Consider the following 23,805-nt stretch of genomic DNA (forward strand, 5'->3'; position numbering starts at 1 on the left):
TGTTAACAATGAAAATATTGCAAAGAGACTTTCAATTTCTATTTTTTTGGTCAAAAAGCACTAAAATTTTAGATGTTTTCGCCCTACGTGGGGCTCGAACCCACGACCCTGAGATTAAGAGTCTAATGCTCTACCGACTGAGCTAGCCGGGCTCCTATGGATGCCTATAGTTTTCCTCCCTATCCCTGCACTGCCGCTTTCCACAGATAGGATGCTGTGTAATCATAGGCTCTGGTGGAGTTTGGAAAGAAAATACACATCAGCCAGAGGCAGAAATAGTCTAAGAAAGTATCAAACACAATTACCAGTCAATATCAGAACGCATTGAAGAATATCAGGAAATAGCCGATTAAACCTGTGTGGAAAAAAGTCTTATTTGTGTTTTCTCCACTTTATTTTATAGTAAAATGATACATACTTTTTCTTTTACAGTGAATACATTAAGGTGTGGTATTGCCCCATTACACATCATCCAGACATGCATTCATATATTGCATGTTAACAATCAAAATATTGCATATATTGTAAAGAGACTTTCAATTTCTATTTTTTTGGTCAAAAAACACTAAAAGTTTAGTTGTTTTCGCCCACCGTGGGGCTCGAACCCACGACCCTGAGATTAAGAGTCTCATGCTCTACGTACTGAGCTAGCCGGGCTCCTTTGGATGCCTATAGTTTTCTTCCCTATCCCTGCACTGCCGTTTTCCACAGATAGGATGTATTTTTTTGGTCAAAAAGCACTACAATTTTAGTTGTTTTCGCCCAACGTGGGGCTCGAACCCACGGCCCTGAGATTAAGAGTCTCATGCTCTACCGACTGAGCTAGCCAGGCTCCTTTGGATGCCTATAGTTTTCTTCCCTATCCCTGCACTGCCGCTTTCCACAGATAGGATGCTGTGTAATCATAGGCTCTGGTGGAGTTTGGAAAGAAAATACACATCAGCCAGAGGCAGAAATAGTCTAAGAAAGTATCAAACACAATTACCAGTCAATATCAGAACGCATTGAAGAATATCAGGAAATAGCCGATTAAACATGTGTGGAAAAAAGTCTTATTTGTGTTTTCTCCACTTTATTTTATAGTAAGATGATACATACTTTTTCTTTTACAGTGAATACATTAAGGTGTGGTATTGCCCCATTACACATCATCCAGACATGCATTCATATATTGCATGTTAACAATGAAAATATTGCAAATATTGTAAAGAGACTTTCAATTTCTATTTTTTTGGTCAAAAAGCACTAAAATTTTAGTTGTATTCGCCCAACGTGGGGCTCAAACCCACGACCCTGAGATTAAGAGTCTCATGCTCTACCGACCGAGCTAGCCGGGCTCCTTTGGATGCCTATAGTTTTCTTCCCTATCCCTGCACTGCTGTTTTCCACAGATAGGATGTATTTTTTTGGTCAAAAAGTCCTACAATTTTAGTTGTTTTCGCCCAACGTGGGGCTCGAACCCACAACCCTGAGATTAAGAGTCTCATGCTCTACCGACTGAGCTCGCCGGGCTCCTTTGGATACCTATAGTTTTCTTCCCTATCCCTGCACTGCCGTTTTCCACAGATAGGATGCTGTGTAATCATAGGCTCTGGTGGAGTTTGGAAAGAAAATACACATCAGCCAGAGGCAGAAATAGTCTAAGAAAGTATCAAACACAATTACCAGTCAATATCAGAACGCATTGAAGAATATCAGGAAATAGCTGATTAAACCTGTGTGGAAAAAAGTCTTATTTGTGTTTTCTCCACTTTATTTTATAGTAAGATGATACATACTTTTTCTTTTACAGTGAATACATTAAGGTGTGGTATTGCCCCATTACACATCATCCAGACATGCATTCATATATTGCATGTTAACAATCAAAATATTGCAAATATTGTAAAGAGACTTTCAATTTCTATTTTTTTGGTCAAAAAGCAATAAAATTTTAGTTGTTTTCGCCCAACGTGGGGCTCGCACCCACGACCCTGAGATTAAGAGTCTCATGCTCTACCGACTGAGCTAGCCGGGCTCCTTTGGATACCTATAGTTTTCTTCCCTATCCCTGCACTGCCGTTTTCCACAGATAGGATGTATTTTTTTGGTCAAAAAGCACTACAATTTTAGTTGTTTTCGCCCAACGTGGGGCTCGAACCCACGACCCTGAGATTAAGAGTCTCATGCTCTACCGACTGAGCTAGCCGGGCTCCTTTGGATACCTATAATTTTCTTCCCTATCCCTGCACTGCCGTTTTCCACAGATAGGATGTATTTTTTTGGTCAAAAAGCACTAAAATTTTAGTTGTTTTCGCCCAACGTGGGGCTCGAACCCACAACCCTGAGATTAAGAGTCTCATGCTCTACCGACTGAGCTAGCCGGGCTCTTTTGGATGCCTATAGTTTTCTTCCCTATCCCTGCACTGCCGCTTTCCACAGATAGGATGCTGTGTAATCATAGGCTCTGGTGGAGTTTGGAAAGAAAATACACATCAGCCAGAGGCAGAAATAGTCTAAGAAAGTATCAAACACAATTACCAGTCAATATCAGAACGCATTGAAGAATATCAGGAAATAGCCGATTAAACATGGGTGGAAAAAAGTCTTATTTGTGTTTTCTCCACTTTATTTTATAGTAAGATGATACATACTTTTTCTTTTACAGTGAATACATTAAGGTGTGGTATTGCCCCATTACACATCATCCAGACATGCATTCATATATTGTATGTTAACAATGAAAATATTGCAAATATTGTAAAGAGACTTTCAATTTCTATTTTTTCGGACAAAAAGCACTAAAGTTTTAGTTGTTTTCGCCCAACGTGGGGCTCAAACCCACGACCCTGAGATTAAGAGTCTCATGCTCTACCGACTGAGCTAGCCGGGATCCTTTGGATGCCTATAGTTTTCTTCCCTATCCCTGCACTGCCGTTTTCCACAGATAGGATGTATTTTTTTGGTCAAAAAGTCCTACAATTTTAGTTGTTTTTGCCCAACGTGGGGCTCGAACCCACAACCCTGAGATTAAGAGTCTCATCCTCTACCGACTGAGCTAGCCGGGCTCCTTTGGATACCTATAGTTTTCTTCCCTATCCCTGCACTGCCGTTTTCCACAGATAGGATGCTGTGTAATCATAGGCTCTGGTGGAGTTTGGAAAGAAAATACACATCAGCCAGAGGCAGAAATAGTCTAAGAAAGTATCAAACACAATTACCAGTCAATATCAGAACGCATTGAAGAATATCAGGAAATAGCTGATTAAACCTGTGTGGAAAAAAGTCTTATTTGTGTTTTCTCCACTTCATTTTATAGTAAGATGATACATACTTTTTCTTTTACAGTGAATACATTAAGGTGTGGTATTGCCCCATTACACATCATCCAAACATGCATTCATATATTGCATGTTAACAATCAAAATATTGCAAATATTGTAAAGAGACTTTCAATTTCTATTTTTTTGGTCAAAAAGCAATAAAATTTTAGTTGTTTTCGCCCAACGTGGGGCTCGCACCCACGACCCTGAGATTAAGAGTCTCATGCTCTACCGACTGAGCTAGCCGGGCTCCTTTGGATGCCTATAGTTTTCTTCTCTATCCCTGCACTGCCGTTTTCCACAGATAGGATGCTGTGTAATCATAGGCTCTGGTGGAGTTTGGAAAGAAAATACACATCAGCCAGAGGCAGAAATAGTCTAAGAAAGTATCAAACACAATTACCAGTCAATATCAGAACTCATTGAAGAATATCAGGAAATAGCCGATTAAACCTGTGTGGAAAAAGTCTTATTTGTGTTTTCACCACTTTATTTTATAGTAAGATGATACATACTTTTTCTTTTACAGTGAATACATTAAGGTGTGGTATTGCCCCATTACAAATCATCCAGACATGCATTCATATATTGCATGTTAACAATCAAAATATTGCAAATATTGTAAAGAGACTTTCAATTTCTATTTTTTTGGTCAAAAAGCACTAAAACTTTAGTTGTTTTCGCCCAACGTGGGGTTCGCACCCACGACCCTGAGATTAAGAGTCTCATGGTCTACCGACTGAGCTAGCCGGGCTCCTTTGGATGCCTATAGTTTTCTTCCCTATCCCTGCACTGCCGTTTTCCACAGATAGGATGCTGTGTAATCATAGGCTCTGGTGGAGTTTGGAAAGAAAATACACATCGGCCAGAGGCAGAAATAGTCTAAGAAAGTATCAAACACAATTACCAGTCAATATCAGAACGCATTGAAGAATATCAGGAAATAGCCGATTAAACCTGTGTGGAAAAAAGTCTTATTTGTGTTTTCTCCACTTTATTTTATAGTAAGATGATGCATACTTTTTCTTTTACAGTGAATACATTAAGGTATGGTATTGCCCCATTACACATCATCCAGACATGCATTCATATATTGCATGTTAACAATGAAAATATTGCAAAGAGACTTTCAATTTCTATTTTTTTGGTCAAAAAGCACTAAAATTTTAGTTGTTTTCGCCCACGACCCTGAAATGAAGAGTCTCATGCTCTACCGACTGAGCTAGCCGGGTTCCTTTGGATGCCTATAGTTTTCTTCCCTATCCCTGCACTGCCGCTTTCCACAGATAGGATGCTGTGTAATCATAGGCTCTGGTGGAGTTTGGAAAGAAAATACACATCAGCCAGAGGCAGAAATAGTCTAAGAAAGTATCAAACACAATTACCAGTCAATATCAGAACGCATTGAAGAATATCAGGAAATAGCCGATTAAACCTGTGTGAAAAAAAGTCTTATTTGTGTTTTCTCCACTTCATTTTATAGTAAGATGATACATACTTTTTCTTTTACAGTGAATACATTAAGGTGTGGTATTGCCCCATTACACATCATCCAGACATGCATTCATATATTGCATGTTAACAATGAAAATATTGCAAATATTGTAAAGAGACTTTCAATTTCTATTTTTTTGGTCAAAAAGCAATAAAATTTTAGTTGTTTTCGCCCAACGTGGGGCTCGCACCCACGACCCTGAGATTAAGAGTCTCATGCTCTAACGACTGAGCTAGCCGGGCTCCTTTGGATGCCTATAGTGCTGTGTAATCATAGGCTCTGGTGGAGTTTGGAAAGAAAATACACATCAGCCAGAGGCAGAAATAGTCTAAGAAAGTATCAAACACAATTACCAGTCAATATCAGAACGCATTGAAGAATATCAGGAAATAGCCGATTAAACCTGTGTGGAAAAAAGTCTTATTTGTGTTTTCTCCACTTTATTTTATAGTAAGATGATGCATACTTTTTCTTTTACAGTGAATACATTAAGGTATGGTATTGCCCCATTACACATCATCCAGACATGCATTCATATATTGCATGTTAACAATGAAAATATTGCAAAGAGACTTTCAATTTCTATTTTTTTGGTCAAAAAGCACTAAAATTTTAGTTGTTTTCGCCCACGACCCTGAAATGAAGAGTCTCATGCTCTACCGACTGAGCTAGCCGGGTTCCTTTGGATGCCTATAGTTTTCTTCCCTATCCCTGCACTGCCGCTTTCCACAGATAGGATGCTGTGTAATCATAGGCTCTGGTGGAGTTTGGAAAGAAAATACACATCAGCCAGAGGCAGAAATAGTCTAAGAAAGTATCAAACACAATTACCAGTCAATATCAGAACGCATTGAAGAATATCAGGAAATAGCCGATTAAACCTGTGTGGAAAAAAGTCTTATTTGTGTTTTCTCCACTTTATTTTATAGTAAGATGATACATACTTTTTCTTTTACAGTGAATACATTAAGGTGTGGTATTGCCCCATTACACATCATCCAGACATGCATTCATATATTGCATGTTAACAATGAAAATATTGCAAATATTGTAAAGAGACTTTCAATTTCTATTTTTTTGGTCAAAAAGCAATAAAATTTTAGTTGTTTTCGCCCAACGTGGGGCTCGCACCCACGACCCTGAGATTAAGAGTCTCATGCTCTACCGACTGAGCTAGCCGGGCTCCTTTGGATGCCTATAGTGCTGTGTAATCATAGGCTCTGGTGGAGTTTGGAAAGAAAATACACATCAGCCAGAGGCAGAAATAGTCTAAGAAAGTATCAAACACAATTACCAGTCAATATCAGAACGCATTGAAGAATATCAGGAAATAGCCGATTAAACCTGTGTGGAAAAAAGTCTTATTTGTGTTTTCTCCACTTTATTTCATAGTAAGATGATACATACTTTTTCTTTTACAGTGAATACATTAAGGTGTGGTATTGCCCCATTACACATCATCCAGACATGCATTCATATATTGCATGTTAACAATGAAAATATTGCAAATATTGTAAAGAGACTTTCAATTTCTATTTTTTTGGTCAAAAAGCACTATAATTTTAGTTGTTTTCACCCAACGTGGGGCTCGAACCCACGACCCTGAGATTAAGAGTCTCATGCTCTACCGACTGAGCTAGCCAGGCTCCTTTGGATGCCTATAGTTTTCTTCCCTATCCCTGCACTGCCGTTTTCCACAGATAGGATGTATTTTTTTGGTCAAAAAGCATTACAATTTTAGTTGTGTTCGCCCAACGTGGGCTCGAACCCATGACCCTGAGATTAAGAGTATCATGCTCTACCGACTGAGCTAGCCGGGCTCCTTTGGATGTCTATAGTTTTCTTCCCTATCCCTGAACTGCCGCTTTCCACAGATAGGATGCTGTGTAATCATAGGCTCTGGTGGAGTTTGGAAAGAAAATACACATCAGCCAGAGGCAGAAATAGTCTAAGAAAGTATCAAACACAATTACCAGTCAATATCAGAACGCATTGAAGAATATCAGGAAATAGCCGATTAAACCTGTGTGGAAAAAAGTCTTATTTGTGTTTTCTCCACTTTATTTTATAGTAAGATGATGCATACTTTTTCTTTTACAGTGAATACATTAAGGTATGGTATTGCCCCATTACACATCATCCAGACATGCATTCATATATTGCATGTTAACAATGAAAATATTGCAAAGAGACTTTCAATTTCTATTTTTTTGGTCAAAAAGCACTAAAATTTTAGTTGTTTTCGCCCAACGCGGGGCTCGAACCCACGACCCTGAAATGAAGAGTCTCATGCTCTACCCACTGAGCTAGCCGGTTTCCTTTGGATGCCTATAGTTTTCTTCCCTATCCCTGCACTGCCGCTTTCCACAGATAGGATGCTGTGTAATCATAGGCTCTGGTGGAGTTTGGAAAGAAAATACACATCAGCCAGAGGCAGAAATAGTCTAAGAAAGTATCAAACACAATTACCAGTCAATATCAGAACGCATTGAAGAATATCAGGAAATAGCCGATTAAACCTGTGTGGAAAAAAGTCTTATTTGTGTTTTCTCCACTTTATTTTATAGTAAGATGATACATACTTTTTCTTTTACAGTGAATACATTAAGGTGTGGTATTGCCCCATTACACATCATCCAGACATACATTCATATATTGCATGTTAACAATGAAAATATTGCAAATATTGTGAAGAGACTTTCAATTTCTATTTTTTTGGTCAAAAAGCACTAAAATTTTAGTTGTTTTCCCCCAACGTGGGGCTCGAACCCACGACCCTGAGATTAAGAGTCTCATGCTCTACCGACTGAGCTAGCCGGGCTCCTTTGGATACCTATAGTTTTCTTCCCTATCCCTGCACTGCCGTTTTCCACAGATAGGATGCTGTGTAATCATAGGCTCTGGTGGAGTTTGGAAAGAAAATACACATCAGCCAGAGGCAGAAATAGTCTAAGAAAGTATCAAACACAATTACCAGTCAATATCAGAACGCATTGAAGAATATCAGGAAATAGCCGATTAAACCTGTGTGGAAAAAAGTCTTATTTGTGTTTTCTCCACTTTATTTTATAGTAAGATGATACATACTTTTTCTTTTACAGTGAATACATTAAGGTGTGGTATTGCCCCATTACACATCATCCAGACATGCATTCATATATTGCATGTTAACAATGAAAATATTGCAAATATTGTAAAGAGACTTTCAATTTCTATTTTTTTGGTCAAAAAGCACGAAAATTTTAGTTGTTTTCGCCCAACGTTTTCTTCCCTATCCCTGCACTGCCGCTTTCCACAGATAGGATGTATTTTTTTGGTCAAAAAGCACTGCAATTTTAGTTGTTTTCGCCCAACGTGGGGCTCGAACCCACGACCCTGAGATTAAGAGTCTCATGCTCTACCGACTGAGCTAGCCGGGCTCCTTTGAATGCCTATAGTTTTCTTCCCTATCCCTGCACTGCCGTTTTCCACAGATAGGATGCTGTGTAATCATAGGCTCTGGTGGAGTTTGGAAAGAAAATACACATCAGCCAGAGGCAGAAATAGTCTAAGAAAGTATCAAACACAATTACCAGTCAATATCAGAACGCATTGAAGAATATCAGGAAATAGCCGATTAAACCTGTGTGGAAAAAAGTCGTATTTGTGTTTTCTCCACTTTATTTTATAGTAAGATGATACATACTTTTTCTTTTACAGTGAATACATTAAGGTGTTGTATTGCCCCATTAGACATCATCCAGACATGCATTCATATATTGCATGTTAACAATCAAAATATTGCAAATATTGTAAAGAGACTTTCAATTTCTATTTTTTTGGTCAAAAAGCACTAAAATTTTAGTTGTTTTCACCCAACGTGGCGACCCTGAGATTAAGAGTCTCATGCTCTACCGACTGAGCTAGCCGGGCTCCTTTGGATGCCTATAGTTTTCTTCCCTATCCCTGCACTGCCGTTTTCCAGAGATAGGATGTATTTTTTTGGTCAAAAAGCACTAAAATTTTAGTTGTTTTCGCCCAACGTGCGGCTCGAACCCACGACCCTGAGATTAAGAGTCTCATGCTCTACCGACTGAGCTAGCCGGGCTCCTTTGGATGCTTATAGTTTTCTTCCCTATCCCTGCACTGCCGTTTTCCACAGATAGGATGCTGTGTAATCATAGGCTCTGGTGGAGTTTGGAAAGAAAATACACATCAGCCAGAGGCAGAAATAGTCTAAGAAAGTATGAAACACAATTACCAGTCAATATCAGAACGCATTGAAGAATATCAGGAAATAGCCGATTAAACCTGTGTGGAAAAAAGTCTTATTTGTGTTTTCTCCACTTTATTTTATAGTAAGATGATACATACTTTTTCTTTTACAGTGAATACATTAAGGTGTGGTATTGCCCCATTACACATCATCCAGACATGCATTCATATATTGCATGTTAACAATGAAAATATTGCAAATATTGTAAAGAGACTTTCAATTTCTATTTTTTTGGTCAAAAAGCACGAAAATTTTAGTTGTTTTCGCCCAACGTTTTCTTCCCTATCCCTGCACTGCCGCTTTCCACAGATAGGATGTATTTTTTTGGTCAAAAAGCACTAGAATTTTAGTTGTTTTCGCCCAACGTGGGGCTCGAACCCACGACCCTGAGATTAAGAGTCTCATGCTCTACCGACTGAGCTAGCCGGGCTCCTTTGAATGCCTATAGTTTTCTTCCCTATCCCTGCACTGCCGTTTTCCACAGATAGGATGCTGTGTAATCATAGGCTCTGGTGGAGTTTGGAAAGAAAATACACATCAGCCAGAGGCAGAAAGAGTCTAAGAAAGTATCAAACACAATTACCAGTCAATATCAGAACGCATTGAAGAATATCAGGAAATAGCCGATTAAACCTGTGTGGAAAAAAGTCGTATTTGTGTTTTCTCCACTTTATTTTATAGTAAGATGATACATACTTTTTCTTTTACAGTGAATACATTAAGGTGTTGTATTGCCCCATTAGACATCATCCAGACATGCATTCATATATTGCATGTTAACAATCAGAATATTGCAAATATTGTAAAGAGACTTTCAATTTCTATTTTTTTGGTCAAAAAGCACTAAAATTGTAGTTGTTTTCACCCAACGTGGCGACCCTGAGATTAAGAGTCTCATGCTCTACCGACTGAGCTAGCCGGGCTCCTTTGGATGCCTATAGTTTTCTTCCCTATCCCTGCACTGCCGTTTTCCAGAGATAGGATGTATTTTTTTGGTCAAAAAGCACTAAAATTTTAGTTGTTTTCGCCCAACGTGCGGCTCGAACCCACAACACTGAGATTAAGAGTCTCATGCTCTACCGACTGAGCTAGCCGGGCTCCTTTGGATGCTTATAGTTTTCTTCCCTATCCCTGCACTGCCGTTTTCCACAGATAGGATGCTGTGTAATCATAGGCTCTGGTGGAGTTTGGAAAGAAAATACACATCAGCCAGAGGCAGAAATAGTCTAAGAAAGTATCAAACACAATTACCAGTCAATATCAGAACGCATTGAAGAATATCAGGAAATAGCCGATTAAACCTGTGTGGAAAAAAGTCTTATTTGTGTTTTCTCCACTTTATTTTATAGTAAGATGATACATACTTTTTCTTTTACAGTGAATACATTAAGGTGTGGTATTGCCCCATTACACATCATCCAGACATGCATTCATATATTGCATGTTAACAATGAAAATATTGCAAATATTGTAAAGAGACTTTCAATTTCTATTTTTTTGGTCAAAAAGCACTAAAATTTTAGTTGTTTTCGCCCAACGTGGGGCTCAAACCCACGACCCTGAGATTAAGAGTCTCATGCTCTACCGACTGAGCTAGCCAGGCTCCTTTAGATGCCTATAGTTTTCTTCCCTATCCCTGCACTGCCGTTTTCCACAGATAGGATGTATTTTTTTGGTCAAAAAGCATTACAATTTTTGTTGTGTTCGCCCAACGTGGGGCTCGAACCCACGACCCTGAGATTAAGAGTCTCATGCTCTACCGACTGAGCTAGCCGGGCTCGTTTGGATGCCTATAGTTTTCTTCCCTATCCCTGCACTGCCGTTTTCCACAGATAGGATGCTGTGTAATCATAGGCTCTGGTGGAGTTTGGAAAGAAAATACACATCAGCCAGAGGCAGAAATAGTCTAAGAAAGTATCAAACACAATTACCAGTCAATATCAGAACGCATTGAAGAATATCAGGAAATAGCCGATTAAACCTGTGTGGAAAAAAGTCTTATTTGTGTTTTCTCCACTTTATTTTATAGTAAGATGATACATACTTTTTCTTTTACAGTGAATACATTAAGGTGTGGTATTGCCCCATTACACATCATCCAGACATGCATTCATATATTGCATGTTAACAATGAAAATATTGCAAATATTGTAAAGAGACTTTCAATTTCTATGTTTTTGGTCAAAAAGCACTAAAATTTTAGTTGTTTTCGCCCAACGTGGGGCTCCAACCCACGACCCTGAGATTAAGAGTCTCATGCTCTACCGACTGAGCTAGCCAGGCTCCTTTGGCTGCCTATAGTTTTCTTCCCTATCCCTGCACTGCCGTTTTCCACAGATAGGATGTATTTTTTTGGTCAAAAAGCACTACAATTTTAGTTGTTTTCGCCCAACGTGGGGCTCGAACCCACGACCCTGAGATTAAGAGTCTCATGCTCTACCGACTGAGCTAGCCGGGCTCCTTTGGATGCTTATAGTTTTCTTCCCTATCCCTGCACTGCCGTTTTCCACAGATAGGATGCTGTGTAATCATAGGCTCTGGTGGAGTTTGGAAAGAAAATACACATCAGCCAGAGGCAGAAATAGTCTAAGAAAGTATCAAACACAATTACCAGTCAATATCAGAACGCATTGAAGAATATCAGGAAATAGCCGATTAAACCTGTGTGGAAAAAAGTCTTATTTGTGTTTTCTCCACTTTATTTTATAGTAAGATGATACATACTTTTTCTTTTACAGTGAATACATTAAGGTGTGGTATTGCCCCATTACACATCATCCAGACATGCATTCATATATTGCATGTTAACAATGAAAATATTGCAAATATTGTAAAGAGACTTTCAATTTCTATTTTTTTGGTCAAAAAGCACTAAAATTTTAGTTGTTTTCACCCAACGTGGGGCTCGAATCCACGACCCTGAGATGAAGAGTCTCATGCTCTACCGACTGAGCTAGCCAGGCTCCTTTGGATGCCTATAGTTTTCTTCCCTATCCCTGCACTGCAGTTTTCCACAGATAGGATGTATTTTTTTGGTCAAAAAGCATTACAATTTTAGTTGTGTTCGCCCAACGTGGGCTCGAACCCACGGCCCTGAGATTAAGAGTATCATGCTCTACCGACTGAGCTAGCCGGGCTCCTTTGGATGCCTATAGTTTTCTTCCCTATCCCTGCACTGCCGTTTTCCACAGATAGGATGCTGTGTAATCATAGGCTCTGGTGGAGTTTGGAAAGAAAATACACATCAGCCAGAGGCAGAAATAGTCTAAGAAAGTATCAAACACAATTACCAGTCAATATCAGAACGCATTGAAGAATATCAGGAAATAGCCGATTAAACCTGTGTGGAAAAAAGTCCTATTTGTGTTTTCTCCACTTTATTTTATAGTAAGATGATACATACTTTTTCTTTTACAGTGAATACATTAAGGTGTGGTATTGCCCCATTACACATCATCCAGACATGCATTCATATATTGCATGTTAACAATGAAAATATTGCAAATATTGTAAAGAGACTTTCAATTTCTATTTTTTTGGTCAAAAAGCACAAAAATTTTAGTTGTTTTCGCCCAACGTGGGGCTCGAACCCACGACCCTGAGATTAAGAGTCTCATGCTCTACCGACTGAGCTAGCCGGGCTTCTTTGGATGCGTATAGTTTTCTTCCCTATCCCTGCACTGCCGTTTTCCACAGATAGGATGTACTCTGGTGGAGTTTGGAAAGAAAATACACATCAGCCAGAGGCAGAAATAGTCTAAGAAAGTATCAAACACAATTACCAGTCAATATCAGAACGCATTGAAGAATATCAGGAAATAGCCGATTAAACCTGTGTGGAAAAAAGTCTTATTTGTGTTTTCTCCACTTTATTTTATAGTAAGATGATACATACTTTTTCTTTTACAGTGAATACATTAAGGTGTGGTATTGCCCCATTACACATCATCCAGACATGCATTCATATATTGCATGTTAACAATGAAAATATTGCAAATATTGTAAAGAGACTTTCAATTTCTATTTTTTTGGTCAAAAAGCACTAAAATTTTAGTTATTTTCGCCCAACTTGGGGCTCGAACCCACGACCCTGAGATTAAGAGTCTCATGCTCTACCAACTGAGCTAGCCAGGCTCCTTTGGATACCTATAGTTTTCTTCCCTATCCCTGCACTGCCGTTGTCCACAGATAGGATGCTGTGTAATCATAGGCTCTGGGGGAGTTTGGAAAGAAAATACACATCAGCCAGAGGCAGAAATAGTCTAAGAAAGTATCAAACACAATTACCAGTCAATATCAGAACGCATTGAAGAATATCAGGAAATAGCCGATTAAACATGTGTGGAAGAAAGTCTTATTTGTGTTTTCTCCACTTTATTTTATAGTAAGATGATACATACTTTTTCTTTTACAGTGAATACATTAAGGTGTGCTATTGCCCCATTACACATCATCCAGACATGCATTCATATATTGCATGTTAACAATCAAAATATTGCAAATATTGTAAAGAGACTTTCAATTTCTATTTTTTTGGTCAAAAAGCATTAAAATTTTAGTTGTTTTCGCCCAACGGGGGGCTCGCACCCACGACCCTGAGATTAAGAGTCTCATGCTCTACCGACTGAGCTAGCCGGGCTCCTTTGGATGCCTATAGTTTTCTTCCCTATCCCTGCACTGCCGTTTTCCACAGATAGGATGTATTTTTTTGGTCAAAAAGCACTATAATTTTAGTTGTTTTCACCCAACGTGGGGCTCGAACCCACGACCCTGAGATTAAGAGTCTCATGCTCTACCGACTGAGCTAGCCAGGCTCCTTTGGATGCCTATAGTTTTCTTCCCTATCCCTGCACTGCCGTTTTCCACAGATAGGATGTATTTTTTTGGTCAAAAAGCATTACAATTTTAGTTGTGTTCGCCCAACGTGGGCTCGAACCCACGACCCTGAGATTAAGAGTATCATGCTCTACCGACTGAGCTAGCCGGGCTCCTTTGGATGCCTATAGTTTTCTTCCCTATCCCTGCACTGCCGTTTTCCACAGATAGGATGCTGTGTAATCATAGGCTCTGGTGGAGTTTGGAAAGAAAATACACATCAGCCAGAGGCAGAAATAGTCTAAGAAAGTATCAAACACAATTACCAGTCAATATCAGAACGCATTGAAGAATATCAGGAAATAGCCGATTAAACCTGTGTGGAAAAAGTCCTATTTGTGTTTTCTCCACTTTATTTTATAGTAAGATGATACATACTTTTTCTTTTACAGTGAATACATTAAGGTGTGGTATTGCCCCATTACACATCATCCAGACATGCATTCATATATTGCATGTTAACAATGAAAATATTGCAAAGAGACTTTCAATTTCTATTTTTTTGGTCAAAAAGCACTACAATTTTAGTTGTTTTCACCCAACGTGGGGCTCAAACCCACGACCCTGAGATTAAGAGTCTCATGCTCTACCGACTGAGCTAGCCGGGCTCCTTTGGATGCCTATAGTTTTCTTCCCTATCCCTGCACTGCCGCTTTCCACAGATAGGATGCTGTGTAATCATAGGCTCTGGTGGAGTTTGGAAAGAAAATACACATCAGCCAGAGGCAGAAATAGTCTAAGAAAGTATCAAACACAATTACCAGTCAATATCAGAACGCATTGAAGAATATCAGGAAATAGCCGATTAAACCTGTGTGGAAAAAAGTCTTATTTGTGTTTTCTCCACTTTATTTTATAGTAAGATGATACATACTTTTTCTTTTACAGTGAATACATTAAGGTGTGGTATTGCCCCATTACACATCATCCAGACATGCATTCATATATTGCATGTTAACAATGAAAATATTGCAAATATTGTAAAGAGACTTTCAATTTCTATTTTTTTGGTCAAAAAGCACTATAATTTTAGTTGTTTTCACCCAACGTGGGGCTCGAACCCACGACCCTGAGATTAAGAGTCTCATGCTCTACCGACTGAGCTAGCCAGGCGCCTTTGGATGCCTATAGTTTTCTTCCCTATCCCTGCACTGCCGTTTTCCACAGATAGGATGTATTTTTTTGGTCAAAAAGCATTACAATTTTAGTTGTGTTCGCCCAACGTGGGCTCGAACCCACGACCCTGAGATTAAGAGTATCATGCTCTACCGACTGAGCTAGCCGGGCTCCTTTGGATGCCTATAGTTTTCTTCCCTATCCCTGCACTGCCGTTTTCCACAGATAGGATGCTGTGTAATCATAGGCTCTGGTGGAGTTTGGAAAGAAAATACACATCAGCCAGAGGCAGAAATAGTCTAAGAAAGTATCAAACACAATTACCAGTCAATATCAGAACGCATTGAAGAATATCAGGAAATAGCCGATTAAACCTGTGTGGAAAAAGTCCTATTTGTGTTTTCTCCACTTTATTTTATAGTAAGATGATACATACTTTTTCTTTTACAGTGAATACATTAAGGTGTGGTATTGCCCCATTACACATCATCCAGACATGCATTCATATATTGCATGTTAACAATGAAAATATTGCAAAGAGACTTTCAATTTCTATTTTTTTGGTCAAAAAGCACTATAATTTTAGTTGTTTTCACCCAACGTGGGGCTCGAACCCACGACCCTGAGATTAAGAGTCTCATGCTCTACCGACTGAGCTAGCCAGGCTCCTTTGGATGCCTATAGTTTTCTTCCCTATCCCTGCACTGCCGTTTTCCACAGATAGGATGTATTTTTTTGGTCAAAAAGCATTACAATTTTAGTTGTGTTCGCCCAACGTGGGCTCGAACCCACGACCCTGAGATTAAGAGTATCATGCTCTACCGACTGAGCTAGCCGGGCTCCTTTGGATGCTTATAGTTTTCTTCCCTATCCCTGCACTGCCGTTTTCCACAGATAGGATGCTGTGTAATCATAGGCTCTGGTGGAGTTTGGAAAGAAAATACACATCAGCCAGAGGCAGAAATAGTCTAAGAAAGTATCAAACACAATTACCAGTCAATATCAGAACGCATTGAAGAATATCAGGAAATAGCCGATTAAACCTGTGTGGAAAAAGTCCTATTTGTGTTTTCTCCACTTTATTTTATAGTAAGATGATACATACTTTTTCTTTTACAGTGAATACATTAAGGTGTGGTATTGCCCCATTACACATCATCCAGACATGCATTCATATATTGCATGTTAACAATGAAAATATTGCAAAGAGACTTTCAATTTCTATTTTTTTGGTCAAAAAGCACTACAATTTTAGTTGTTTTCACCCAACGTGGGGCTCAAACCCACGACCCTGAGATTAAGAGTCTCATGCTCTACCGACTGAGCTAGCCGGGCTCCATTGGATGCCTATAGTTTTCTTCCCTATCCCTGCACTGCCGCTTTCCACAGATAGGATGCTGTGTAATCATAGGCTCTGGTGGAGTTTGGAAAGAAAATACACATCAGCCAGAGGCAGAAATAGTCCAAGAAAGTATCAAACACAATTACCAGTCAATATCAGAACGCATTGAAGAATATCAGGAAATAGCCGATTAAACCTGTGTGGAAAAAAGTCTTATTTGTGTTTTCTCCACTTTATTTTATAGTAAGATGATACATACTTTTTCTTTTACAGTGAATACATTAAGGTGTGGTATTGCCCCATTACACATCATCCAGACATGCATTCATATATTGCATGTTAACAATCAAAATATTGCAAATATTGTAAAGAGACTTTCAATTTCTATTTTTTTGGTCAAAAAGCATTAAAATTTTAGTTGTTTTCGCCCAACGTGGGGCTCGCACCCACGACCCTGAGATTAAGAGTCTCATGCTCTACCGACTGAGCTAGCCGGGCTCCTTTGGATGCCTATAGTTTTCTTCCCTATCCCTGCACTGCCGCTTTCCACAGATAGGATGCTGTGTAATCATAGGCTCTGGTGGAGTTTGGAAAGAAAATACACATCAGCCAGAGGCAGAAATAGTCTAAGAAAGTATCAAACACAATTACCAGTCAATATCAGAACGCATTGAAGAATATCAGGAAATAGCCGATTAAACCTGTGTGGAAAAAAGTCTTATTTGTGTTTTCTCCACTTTATTTTATAGTAAGATGATACATACTTATTCTTTTACAGTGAATACATTAAGGTGTGGTATTGCCCCATTACACATCATCCAGACATGCATTCATATATTGCATGTTAACAATGAAAATATTGCAAATATTGTAAAGAGACTTTCAATTTCTATTTTTTTGGTCAAAAAGCACTAAAATTTTAGTTGCTTTCACCCAACGTGGGGCTCGAACCCACGACCCTGAGATTAAGAGTCTCATGCTCTACCGACTGAGCTAGCCAGGCTCCTTTGGATGCTTATAGTTTTCTTCCCTATCCCTGCACTGCGGTTTTCCACAGATAGGATGTATTTTTTTGGTCAAAAAGCATTACAATTTTAGTTGTGTTCGCCCAACGTGGGCTCGAACCCACGACCCTGAGATTAAGAGTATCATGCTCTACCAACTGAGCTAGCCGGGCTCCTTTGGATGCCTATAGTTTTCTTCCCTATCCCTGCACTGCCGTTTTCCACAGATAGGATGCTGTGTAATCATAGGCTCTGGTGGAGTTTGGAAAGAAAATACACATCAGCCAGAGGCAGAAATAGTCTAAGAAAGTATCAAACACAATTACCAGTCAATATCAGAACGCATTGAAGAATATCAGGAAATAGCCGATTAAACCTGTGTGGAAAAAAGTCCTAATTGTGTTTTCTCCACTTTATTTTATAGTAAGATGATACATACTTTTTCTTTTACAGTGAATACATTAAGGTGTGGTATTGCCCCATTACACATCATCCAGACATGCATTCATATATTGCATGTTAACAATGAAAATATTGCAAATATTGTAAAGAGACTTTCAATTTCTATTTTTTTGGTCAAAAAGCACTAAAATTTTAGTTGTTTTCGCCCAACGTGGGGCTCGAACCCACGACCCTGAGATTAAGAGTCTCATGCTCTACCGACTGAGCTAGCCGGGCTTCTTTGGATGCTTATAGTTTTCTTCCCTATCCCTGCACTGCCGTTTTCCACAGATAGGATGTACTCTGGTGGAGTTTGGAAAGAAAATACACATCAGCCAGAGGCAGAAATAGTCTAAGAAAGTATCAAACACAATTACCAGTCAATATCAGAACGCATTGAAGAATATCAGGAAATAGCCGATTAAACCTGTGTGGAAAAAAGTCTTATTTGTGTTTTCTCCACTTTATTTTATAGTAAGATGATGCATACTTTTTCTTTTACAGTGAATACATTAAGGTATGGTATTGCCCCATTACACATCATCCAGACATGCATTCATATATTGCATGTTAACAATGAAAATATTGCAAATATTGTAAAGAGACTTTCAATTTCTATTTTTTTGGTCAAAAAGCACTAAAATTTTAGTTGTTTTCACCCAACGTGGGGCTCGAACCCACGACCCTGAGATTAAGAGTCTCATGCTCTACCAACTGAGCTAGCCAGGCTCCTTTGGATGCCTATAGTTTTCTTCCCTATACCTGCACTGCCGTTTTCCACAGATAGGATGTATTTTTTTGGTCAAAAAGCATTACAATTTTAGTTGTGTTCGCCCAACGTGGGCTCGAACCCACGACCCTGAGATTAAGAGTATCATGCTCTACCGACTGAGCTAGCCGGGCTCCTTTGGATGCCTATAGTTTTCTTCCCTATCCCTGCACTGCCGTTTTCCACAGATAGGATGCTGTGTAATCATAGGCTCTGGTGGAGTTTGGAAAGAAAATACACATCAGCCAGAGGCAGAAATAGTCTAAGAAAGTATCAAACACAATTACCAGTCAATATCAGAACGCATTGAAGAATATCAGGAAATAGCCGATTAAACCTGTGTGGAAAAAAGTCCTATTTGTGTTTTCTCCACTTTATTTTATAGTAAGATGATACATACTTTTTCTTTTACAGTGAATACATTAAGGTGTGGTATTGCCCCATTACACATCATCCAGACATGCATTCATATATTGCATGTTAACAATGAAAATATTGCAAATATTGTAAAGAGACTTTCAATTTCTATTTTTTTGGTCAAAAAGCACTAAAATTTTAGTTGTTTTCGCCCAACGTGGGGCTCGAACCCACGACCCTGAGATTAAGAGTCTCATGCTCTACCGACTGAGCTAGCCGGGCTTCTTTGGATGCTTATAGTTTTCTTCCCTATCCCTGCACTGCCGTTTTCCACAGATAGGATGTACTCTGGTGGAGTTTGGAAAGAAAATACACATCAGCCAGAGGCAGAAATAGTCTAAGAAAGTATCAAACACAATTACCAGTCAATATCAGAACGCATTGAAGAATATCAGGAAATAGCCGATTAAACCTGTGTGAAAAAAAGTCTTATTTGTGTTTTCTCCACTTTATTTTATAGTAAGATGATGCATACTTTTTCTTTTACAGTGAATACATTAAGGTATGGTATTGCCCCATTACACATCATCCAGACATGCATTCATATATTGCATGTTAACAATGAAAATATTGCAAAGAGACTTTCAATTTCTATTTTTTTGGTCAAAAAGCACTACAATTTTAGTTGTTATCGCCCAACATGGGGCTCAATCCCATGACCCTGAGATTAAGAGTCTCATGCTCTACTGACTGAGCTAGCCGGGCTCCTTTGGATGCCTATAGTTTTCTTCCCTATCCCTGCACTGCCGCTTTCCACAGATAGGATGCTGTGTAATCATAGGCTCTGGTGGAGTTTGGAAAGAAAATACACATCAGCCAGAGGCAGAAATAGTCTAAGAAAGTATCAAACACAATTACCAGTCAATATCAGAACGCATTGAAGAATATCAGGAAATAGCCGATTAAACCTGTGTGAAAAAAAGTCTTATTTGTGTTTTCTCCACTTTATTTTATAGTAAGATGATGCATACTTTTTCTTTTACAGTGATTACATTAAGGTATGGTATTGCCCCATTACACATCATCCAGACATGCATTCATATATTGCATGTTAACAATGAAAATATTGCAAAGAGACTTTCAATTTCTATTTTTTTGGTCAAAAAGCACTACAATTTTAGTTGTTATCGCCCAACGTGGGGCTCAAACCCATGACCCTGAGATTAAGAGTCTCATGCTCTACCGACTGAGCTAGCCGGGCTCCTTTGGATGCCTATAGTTTTCTTCCCTATCCCTGCACTGCCGCTTTCCACAGATAGGATGCTGTGTAATCATAGGCTCTGGTGGAGTTTGGAAAGAAAATACACATCAGCCAGAGGCAGAAATAGTCTAAGAAAGTATCAAACACAATTACCAGTCAATATCAGAACGCATTGAAGAATATCAGGAAATAGCCGATTAAACCTGTGTGGAAAAAAGTCTTATTTGTGTTTTCTCCACTTTATTTTATAGTAAGATGATACATACTTTTTCTTTTACAGTGAATACATTAAGGTGTGGTATTGCCCCATTACACATCATCCAGACATGCATTCATATATTGCATGTTAACAATCAAAATATTGCAAATATTGTAAAGAGACTTTCAATTTCTATTTTTTTGGTCAAAAAGCACTAAAATTTTAGTTGTTTTCGCCCAACGTGGGGCTCAAAGCCACGACCCTGAGATTAAGAGTCTCATGCTCGACCGACTGAGCTAGCCAGGCTCCTTTGGATGCCTATAGTTTTCTTCCCTATCCCTGCACTGCCGTTTTCCACAGATAGGATGTATTTTTTTGGTCAAAAAGCACTATAATTTTAGTTGTTTTCACCCAACGTGGGGCTCGAACCCACGATCCTGAGATTAAGAGTCTCATGCTCTACCGACTGAGCTAGCCAGGCTCCTTTGGATGCCTATAGTTTTCTTCCCTATCCCTGCACTGCCGTTTTCCACAGATAGGATGTATTTTTTTGGTCAAAAAGCATTACAATTTTAGTTGTGTTCGCCCAACGTGGGCTCGAACCCACGACCCTGAGATTAAGAGTATCATGCTCTACCGACTGAGCTAGCCGGGCTCCTTTGGATGCCTATAGTTTTCTTCCCTATCCCTGCACTGCCGTTTTCCACAGATAGGATGCTGTGTAATCATAGGCTCTGGTGGAGTTTGGAAAGAAAATACACATCAGCCAGAGGCAGAAATAGTCTAAGAAAGTATCAAACACAATTACCAGTCAATATCAGAACGCATTGAAGAATATCAGGAAATAGCCGATTAAACCTGTGTGGAAAAAAGTCCTATTTGTGTTTTCTCCACTTTATTTTATAGTAAGATGATACATACTTTTTCTTTTACAGTGAATACATTAAGGTGTGGTATTGCCCCATTACACATCATCCAGACATGCATTCATATATTGCATGTTAACAATGAAAATATTGCAAATATTGTAAAGAGACTTTCAATTTCTATTTTTTTGGTCAAAAAGCACTAAAATTTTAGTTGTTTTCGCCCAACGTGGGGCTCGAACCCACGACCCTGAGATTAAGAGTCTCATGCTCTACCGACTGAGCTAGCCGGGCTTCTTTGGATGCTTATAGTTTTCTTCCCTATCCCTGCACTGCCGTTTTCCACAGATAGGATGTACTCTGGTGGAGTTTGGAAAGAAAATACACATCAGCCAGAGGCAGAAATAGTCTAAGAAAGTATCAAACACAATTACCAGTCAATATCAGAACGCATTGAAGAATATCAGGAAATAGCCGATTAAACCTGTGTGGAAAAAAGTCTTATTTGTGTTTTCTCCACTTTATTTTATAGTAAGATGATGCATACTTTTTCTTTTACAGTGAATACATTAAGGTATGGTATTGCCCCATTGCACATCATCCAGACATGCATTCATATATTGCATGTTAACAATGAAAATGTTGCAAAGAGACTTTCAATTTCTATTTTTTTGGTCAAAAAGCACTACAATTTTAGCTGTTTTCGCCCAACGTGGGGCTCAAACCCACGACCCTGAGATTAAGAGTCTCATGCTCTACCGACTGAGCTAGCCGGGCTCCTTTGGATGCCTATAGTTTTCTTCCCTATCCCTGCACTGCCGCTTTCCACAGATAGGATGCTGTGTAATCATAGGCTCTGGTGGAGTTTGGAAAGAAAATACACATCAGCCAGAGGCAGAAATAGTCTAAGAAAGTATCAAACACAATTACCAGTCAATATCAGAACGCATTGAAGAATATCAGGAAATAGCCGATTAAACCTGTGTGGAAAAAGGTCTTATTTGTGTTTTCTCCACTTTATTTTATAGTAAGATGATACATACTTTTTCTTTTACAGTGAATACATTAAGGTGTGGTATTGCCCCATTACACATCATCCAGACATGCATTCATATATTGCATGTTAACAATGAAAATATTGCAAATATTGTAAAGAGACTTTCAATTTCTATTTTTTTGGTCAAAAAGCACTAAAATTTTTGTTGTTTTCGCCCAACGTGGGGCTCAAACCCACGACCCTGAGATTAAGAGTCTCATGCTCTACCGACTGAGCTAGCCGGGCTCCTTTGGATGCCTATAGTTTTCTTCCCTATCCCTGCACTGCCGTTTTCCACAGATAGGATGTATTTTTTTGGTCAAAAAGTCCTACAATTTTAGTTGTTTTCGCCCAACGTGGGGCTCGAACCCACAACCCTGAGATTAAGAGTCTCATGCTCTACCGACTGAGCTAGCCGGGCTCCTTTGGATACATATAGTTTTCTTCCCTATCCCTGCACTGCCGTTTTCCACAGATAGGATGCTGTGTAATCATAGGCTCTGGTGGAGTTTGGAAAGAAAATACACATCAGCCAGAGGCAGAAATAGTCTAAGAAAGTATCAAACACAATTACCAGTCAATATCAGAACGCATTGAAGAATATCAGGAAATAGCCGATTAAACATGTGTGGAAAAAAGTCTTATTTGTGTTTTCTCCACTTTATTTTATAGTAAGATGATACATACTTTTTCTTTTACAGTGAATACATTAAGGTGTGGTATTGCCCCATTACACATCATCCAGACATGCATTCATATATTGCATGTTAACAATCAAAATATTGCAAATATTGTAAAGAGACTTTCAATTTCTATTTTTTTGGTCAAAAAGCATTAAAATTTTAGTTGTTTTCGCCCAACGTGGGGCTCGCACCCACGACCCTGAGATTAAGAGTCTCATGCTCTACCGACTGAGCTAGCCGGGCTCCTTTGGATGCCTATAGTTTTCTTCCCTATCCCTGCACTGCCGTTTTCCACAGATAGGATGTATTTTTTTGGTCAAAAAGCACTATAATTTTAGTTGTTTTCACCCAACGTGGGGCTCAAACCCACGACCCTGAGATTAAGAGTCTCATGCTCTACCGACTGAGCTAGCCAGGCTCCTTTGGATGCCTATAGTTTTCTTCCCTATCCCTGCACTGCCATTTTCCACAGATAGGATGTATTTTTTTGGTCAAAAAGCATTACAATTTTAGTTGTGTTCGCCCAACGTGGGCTCGAACCCACGACCCTGAGATTAAGAGTATCATGCTCTACCGACTGAGCTAGCCGGGCTCCTTTGGATGCCTATAGTTTTCTTCCCTATCCCTGCACTGCCGTTTTCCACAGATAGGATGCTGTGTAATCATAGGCTCTGGTGGAGTTTGGAAAGAAAATACACATCAGCCAGAGGCAGAAATAGTCTAAGAAAGTATCAAACACAATTACCAGTCAATATCAGAACGCATTGAAGAATATCAGGAAATAGCCGATTAAACCTGTGTGGA

General features: G+C 39.1%; 9 non-coding genes across 9 annotated transcripts; all 9 read right to left on the reverse strand.

Annotated features, from left to right (window-relative positions):
- Window positions 1-2,119: 2,119 nt before the first annotated feature.
- On the reverse strand, window positions 2,120-2,192 carry TRNAK-CUU (transfer RNA lysine (anticodon CUU)). The gene has a single exon. It is a non-coding gene; the product is annotated as a tRNA-Lys (tRNA).
- A 5,951-nt stretch (window positions 2,193-8,143) lies between these two features.
- On the reverse strand, window positions 8,144-8,216 carry TRNAK-CUU (transfer RNA lysine (anticodon CUU)). The gene has a single exon. It is a non-coding gene; the product is annotated as a tRNA-Lys (tRNA).
- Window positions 8,217-9,409: 1,193 nt separating this feature from the next.
- On the reverse strand, window positions 9,410-9,482 carry TRNAK-CUU (transfer RNA lysine (anticodon CUU)). Its single transcript has one exon. It is a non-coding gene; the product is annotated as a tRNA-Lys (tRNA).
- Window positions 9,483-10,757: 1,275 nt separating this feature from the next.
- On the reverse strand, window positions 10,758-10,830 carry TRNAK-CUU (transfer RNA lysine (anticodon CUU)). The gene has a single exon. It is a non-coding gene; the product is annotated as a tRNA-Lys (tRNA).
- Window positions 10,831-11,437: 607 nt separating this feature from the next.
- TRNAK-CUU (transfer RNA lysine (anticodon CUU)) lies at window positions 11,438-11,510 on the reverse strand. Its single transcript has one exon. It is a non-coding gene; the product is annotated as a tRNA-Lys (tRNA).
- Window positions 11,511-12,621: 1,111 nt separating this feature from the next.
- TRNAK-CUU (transfer RNA lysine (anticodon CUU)) lies at window positions 12,622-12,694 on the reverse strand. Its single transcript has one exon. It is a non-coding gene; the product is annotated as a tRNA-Lys (tRNA).
- A 5,300-nt stretch (window positions 12,695-17,994) lies between these two features.
- On the reverse strand, window positions 17,995-18,067 carry TRNAK-CUU (transfer RNA lysine (anticodon CUU)). The gene has a single exon. It is a non-coding gene; the product is annotated as a tRNA-Lys (tRNA).
- A 1,098-nt stretch (window positions 18,068-19,165) lies between these two features.
- On the reverse strand, window positions 19,166-19,238 carry TRNAK-CUU (transfer RNA lysine (anticodon CUU)). Its single transcript has one exon. It is a non-coding gene; the product is annotated as a tRNA-Lys (tRNA).
- A 2,265-nt stretch (window positions 19,239-21,503) lies between these two features.
- On the reverse strand, window positions 21,504-21,576 carry TRNAK-CUU (transfer RNA lysine (anticodon CUU)). Its single transcript has one exon. It is a non-coding gene; the product is annotated as a tRNA-Lys (tRNA).
- Window positions 21,577-23,805: the final 2,229 nt, after the last annotated feature.

The sequence above is a fragment of the Ambystoma mexicanum genome, chromosome 4q (assembly GCF_040938575.1).
Source record: "Ambystoma mexicanum isolate Mex_15411 chromosome 4q, UKY_AmexF1_1, whole genome shotgun sequence".
Classification (NCBI taxonomy): Eukaryota; Metazoa; Chordata; class Amphibia; order Caudata; family Ambystomatidae; genus Ambystoma; species Ambystoma mexicanum.